This window comes from Amphibalanus amphitrite, unplaced genomic scaffold (assembly GCF_019059575.1).
Source record: "Amphibalanus amphitrite isolate SeventyFive unplaced genomic scaffold, NRLGWU_Aamphi_draft 000061F_arrow, whole genome shotgun sequence".
In the NCBI taxonomy this organism is placed as follows: domain Eukaryota; kingdom Metazoa; phylum Arthropoda; class Thecostraca; order Balanomorpha; family Balanidae; genus Amphibalanus; species Amphibalanus amphitrite.
In genome coordinates this window covers 139,372-145,793 of record NW_024881557.1, presented here as the reverse complement: position 1 = coordinate 145,793, position 6,422 = coordinate 139,372, and positions in this window count along the sequence as shown.

The window sequence follows — 6,422 nt, the reverse complement described above, 5'->3', positions numbered from 1 at the left end:
ACTCGGTGCCTGCCTCGTCCTTATACGTGGAGCTTCGTGAGCTCTTCAGGATGGCGCTAAACATCCCGTCCGAGGCCGGGCCCCGGCGTGTTGGACAGGACAGCCCGACCGTGATACCAGACAGCCGGACAGGACGTGTGCTGCCGAACAGCCGGCAGTAGCGACGGACCGGACAACCATGCAGGCTCCGTTCAGCCTGAGAGTGGCACCTGTCCACCAGACAGAAGCGAGGTACCAGAACGGAACGGACAGGATCTGGCAGTACCAGACCGGACAGGTTGACTGTGGTACGTACGTACCAGCCGAGTGCCGACAGTAGGTATCAGTAGTGTACCAGACAGCGGTTGCCGTTCAGTCCGGCCGTGCAGGCACTGGACAGCCCGGGCCGCGGCGTCGGACGCTTTGTTTGTATTCCGTGACGGGTGTGTGGGCTCTGTCTACTCACAGCTGACAACTCGTTCCCACCAGACCGGCAGCGCGTCAAAAACAGCCCACCGCGCCGCTCTGGATCCCAACACATACTGCGCAACCAGCGGCAGTGCGTCATTCGATCCACTGCAGGTCCGGATCGCTGTGGATGATAGATTGATCCGAACTTTGCCGCCGTGCTGGTATCCTTCTGTGATCGTGAGATGATGAGAGCGACTCGACAGGGCGACAGACTGCGAGGACCTCACGTATGAGATGCGCTGCACCGTTAGACGGGCGTGATGTGTATGTGTGTGTGTGTACTCGTGCGTGCGTTGTGGGCACCGCCAGTGCGTGTGTCGGCGTGAGGAGCTGGGAAGTTGAGATGCGTGGGGGTGTATCATTTGCTGATCACCGAGCTAGGCCTGCAGTACGAGTGGTCTTTATCAGTGGCGGCCGATTATGAGGAAAACCACGCACCTGAAGGTCTCACTCGTCCGTGGAATGAGGAGGAAAGGAATAGCTGCTGCAACTTCCATCTATTTGGATATGACGTGACTACACATTTGACTACTGTGTTATTGCACGAAATGAAGTTGTAAATGCATGCACGGCATTTGCCAACAGTTCACCTGCCGGAGTGCAATGATTATCTCATCTGATCTATTCAAGGTCAGCGATTTTTCGGAGCAAACAAACCGTGACGTCATGCCGATATTATCTGACCTTGCCTCCTTTACATCCCACGCCATAGTGGTGCATTGGAGACGGGCTTTATTAAAAGGGATGAGTTTAACTACATGACGGCTGGGTGGTGTGCATGCAAGTACCAAAATGCACACTTTGTTCGCGTTAAGGGTGGCATATGCCATTTAGAGTCACGCGTGTTAAAAGTACCTATGAATAAAAGGTATCTTGTCTCAGCAAGCAGACAAGTAGCTTGTTCATGCAAAGCTTCCGTATACTCATAAGTCGTATGAGAATCAGTTATTAACCAGCATTCGTTTAATATCCTATCTTCTCCAAGCCTTTGCCATCCGTCTCTCGCTCACTTTGCAGGGACTTGCTGGGACTCTGACTGCTGAGAAGCTGTCCTTTTTTACCTCTGTGTCTGCGATGTGCGTGACTGCAGCACTGGAGCAGAGTCGCTGAGCTCACTAACAGAACATCCGGGTGAACACCGTCCTCATTGACGTGTTCATCCAACGTGGGAACTGGTTCGTTACAAGGCCGAGGGATAAGAAGGAGGATTGTAAGATTTAGCCATCGATGATATGATCCGACACTGGGTATACGGTCAGTGCCAGTGGTGCTTGGCCAATGGTCAGTAACTAGCGATCAATGTTTGCAGAGAGTTAAATAAGATTTCATTTTATCCCCATATCATTTCAAAACTTCAAATGCATTACACCACCTTTGTCCCAGCTGTTTACATCAGTGAGTACAATTGTGCAATGTGCATCTGTAATGTAGGTTCGTGCAACGATACACACTACACAGTCATCACCCGAACGTGCTCACCCATGCAAGATATCTCCAGTCATTACTCGAACCCCTAGCACAGAGATAAGATTTTGTCTCCATCTGCCCAATATCTCTCCCATCTCCTCCTCTGTTATCTCAAATCACAACACTCTATTGTTGTTCCCTAACCCTCTACCCATCATCTCTCACCCTCTTTCCACCCGCTCTGCACCCTCCGTCACCTCTGACCAGCGCCGACACGGGGTCGTCACGCCGTGGCCGAGCCGCGGTCGGCGTGACGCGCGTCACACGTCACGCACGGCTCGCGCCCGACGGTGTGACATGCACACTGTCAGCGCCTCAACGTTTCGTGAGTCGGTGAGAAGGCGTCTTCGCTCTCTGAACCGTCTTATGCTCGGAACAAACGCTAGGATGAGCCATGGCCAGACCCGCTACCAGTTGGGCACGCGCGTCTGCTGAGTTATTCAGCGGGTTTGCGTGTGCTGCATCGCATGTGCACTGATAACTAGACCAGTCTAACCAATGTTATGTGAGCATTACTATGAGTGGGAAAGTGAATTTCACTTTCGAGAGCTGTAATTTTTTGTGTTCGTGTCTGCGTAATTATTACTCTGATCTAAGCCGGCATGCTATTTGGGTTAATCGTTCACAAAACGAATCCTTCTCTTACATTTTTCAGCTTCTGTCCAATCTGTTTCGGATGGAGTGGCGTGGCGTCATCGGCCATAAATCCTTGATTCATCCTATACATACTTGCCTGCAGCCTGGTTCTCATGGAAATGCTAGCCAGTGGCATTGAAATTTGGCAGTAATAGGAAAACAACTACCTTCTGTGTGACCATCGAGCATGTGGTTATCTATTACGAGGCGGTATTGCCTGCATGATCTGCGTATTCCCCATGCGTCAGCGTTATTCTCTCTTGCGCGCAGATGCAGTTCCCAGCATGTGGCGCTGCTGTCTACAGCTGTTGCAGTCCCCAGCCGCCGCCTGATGCTATCGTTTTGTACAGCTGTTGCAGTCTCCAGTCATCCTTGGTGTTGTCCTGAATATACAGCTGTTGCAGTCTCCAGCCATCGCCTGGTGTTGCTGTCCTGTACAGCTGTTGCAGTCTCCATGTGTTGTCTGGTGTTGCTGTCCTGTATGTACAGCTGTTGCAGTCTTCATGTGTCGTCTGGTGCTGCTGTCCTGTACAGATGTTGCAGTATTCATGTGTTGTCTGGTGTTGTTGTCCTGTACAGATGTTGCAGTCTCCATGCGTTGTCTGGTGTTGCTGTCCTGTACAGATGTTGCAGTATTCATGTGTTGTCTGGTGTTGTTGTCCTGTACAGATGTTGCAGTCTCCAGCCACCGCGTGGTGTTGCTGTCCTATTCGAGTGTTGCAGTCTCCAAGCGATGGCTGGAGACTGCTACAGAGAGTTACATGAGAGTTACACCCAAGATTCTTACAGATAGTTAGTAACACCATACATTTAAAACTGCATCAGCGCACAAGAACGAATCCCACATGTGGAAATGTTCGTTTCATTTTGTGACGTACTTATCTATAATCTACGTAGCGTAAAACTAAGATCAGGATATCACCTCCAAACTATTTCTAAAACTTAAAATATTGAAGTAGGCAAAGCTACCAGTTCTGGACCGTGAACTCCACAAAATAGGTATGTTTATCAGTCTCAAGGTCTCACAGGTTTGCCAAAATCCATCCGGGTGCGGTGTCTGTCACGTCCAAAGTGGTCGCCGTTTTTTAGGGTTTGTTGTCGCTGTCACATGTGAGCAGCCACAAACGAGCGTTACTCTCCTGTTCTATTGAGGTATCAGGCAAGTCACCGCCACGCTGGCTTCCTCATTTGCCGCCGAGAAGTGCGCCATGAGTTTTAAAAGTCTGACTGATGTTATATAAAAGGAGAAAAAACATTGAACAAAACTGAAGGAAGGAGGTGGCGGGAAGGTTTCAAGAGAAAGAGAGAGAGAGAGAGAGAGAGAGAGAGAGAGAGAGAGAGAGAGAGAGAGAGAGAGAGAGAAAGAGAGAGAGAGAGAGAGAGAAAGAAAGAGAGAGAGAAAGAGGGAGAGAGAGATAAAAAGAGAAAGAAAGAGAGAGAGAGGGAGAGAGAGAGGATATAGCTATTCCGGTACTGAATGTTAAAGAGTCTCTCATATCTAACCTGCATTTGTTTATTTTATTTGAAATTGTTTTAACGGACTTTCACTGGGTAGTGGGTAAAAGTTATTATTGGTCCCGGTACTCCGACTTGTATTGAAAAGTCTTCGATGGGGCACACGAAGTGCAGTGCCCCATCGAAGTACACACGTGTGCCCCATCGAAGACTTTTCAATACAAGTCGGAGTACCGGGACCAATAATAACTTTTACCCACTACCCAGTGAAAGTCCGTTAAAACAATTTCAAATAAGCATTTACCTGGGTATTAACTATTAAGACATGACTCTTCAGTCTCACTGCATTTGTTTATTAGACCAGTAAAACGCCTTTTGGGCGAAGAACGAGCGAGCGAGATAGTGAGCCCTGCAGGCTGCACGTGCGGAAAGGCGAGAGGGTACTTCCAACGGGCTTGTGCAAAGCACCCTTCTAACCGGTCGCTAGCGGTGTGCCAAATTTGAACGCAATCGGCCCAGCCGTTCCTGAGATCTGGAAGCGGCATTCTGCACGTGCGCACGTGCAAACGGGGTCCAAACTGACTTTTGCACGGCACCCTACTAACTGGTCCCCAACCGTGTACCAAATTTGAGCGCAATCGGCCCAGCCGTTCTCGAGATCTGGGAGCGCCCCCTGCACGTGCGCACGTGCAGTAGCACCCTAACCGCAACACATGGGAATGCATTGCCTGCTGGGTGCCTACCTGTATGCCAAGTTTCAGCGAAATCGCCCCAGTAATTACCGAGTTATTAAAATGGGAACAAATTTGACACCTCTTATTGTTGTATTTTGCACGTGCACTGGGGGTGACCCACATGCATCGAGAGTATCCTATTTTTGGTAGAAGGGATGCTGCTACCCTACAAAAATTACCGCAAGCCAATCGCCCAAGCGGCTGCTGAGATATGAGCCTCTCAAAATCACTACTTTTGCAAAACAGCTTGAACACCCTTGACTTTTCACGTGGCACGTGCCACGACGGTCACTGAGATGTATCAAAAGTAGTCAATTACGGGGTAGAAGGGATGGGGCTACCCAGCAAAAAAGACCGCAGGCCAATCGGTCCAGCGGTTGCTGAGATATAAGCCTCTCAAAAGCGTTACAGGCCGGGCCGGGCCGGGCCGGGCCGGGCCGCTCATACTGAGATTTTTCCGTTATATTGAAAAGACTCACTTCGCTCGCTGCGCTCGCTCGCTCGTAATCACGATTGGATCACTGCTTAGATCAGCGTAAGAATTAGATAATGACTTATCATTCGTAAGGGTTATTCCCGAAATGACATAATGCGTTCCCTAATATTGTCCAATGAATACTAAGCAAAATGGATCGACGCTTCAGCGTCATAACACGGCCTAAGTTGGACAGCACAATCCATTCGTCCTTACATGGCACTGGCAAATTTCAGTTGGAACGGCATGATTGATGCCGACAAAATGTGAAAACCCTCGGCGGAATATTTCAGCTATAAGTTAAACTGACTGATGTCGCCTTTAAACGAAACTAGTTAGTAGCCGTTTTCACGACGGCCATCTGGTACTTTGGTGCACATTTGGTTCAGATTAGGCGCAGATTTGGTCAAATTAGGCTCAGTGTATCTCTTAGAAGCTATCAGCTAGGGTTGCACTAATTGCTTATATGCCTCCTTTGCCATATTATCAGAGATTATCATCAATCAAAACACTGAAATAAATTCATGAAATGAAGATAATTGCTGTATATAAGAGATTAGGTGCAGATTTGGTCAAATTAGGTGCATTCGCCGGATAGCCCGTTGTGAAAACGGCTAGTATCTACCTAACTAGAAACGGATGAAAACGACTGTTTGAAAAACAAATGACAATTAGAATCATGGATGATCGGAGAATAAAATTGGATAATAGACGACAACTGTTTCTATTTTGTGATGATTTTGCGAATGAATTTTTGTTTACAAATTGCAGCAGATCATGTGATTTTTAGCTTATGAGTGCATTGCAAAACAATGCTCCAAAATGTAGCGAAATCTAAAAATATAGGATCCTTGCGACCTGCAGGTCACCCTGATATCTACGAGCCAAATCCAACGTAGGCATTCATGCACTCTTCTCAGGTAATCCAAGCACGTCATCACTTTCTCACATTCCTGGTACTAGCACGGTACGCCACCCGTGTCTCTTCCTCCCCAACTCCCTTACAGAGTCGCTCTGGCGAATATGATGCACCACTGTCTGCCAACGCCAGTGAGCCCGCATGCGCACCAGGCCGTGTTAGCGTGCAATACTGTGCAGTTTCTCCGACCGACACATTCTTCCCCACCGCAGATCCGTGGTAGGTACTCGCACCTCGACTCTGACCGTGAGAGGGGGCGGCCGCGGCGCGAGGTTTGTGTTTACGG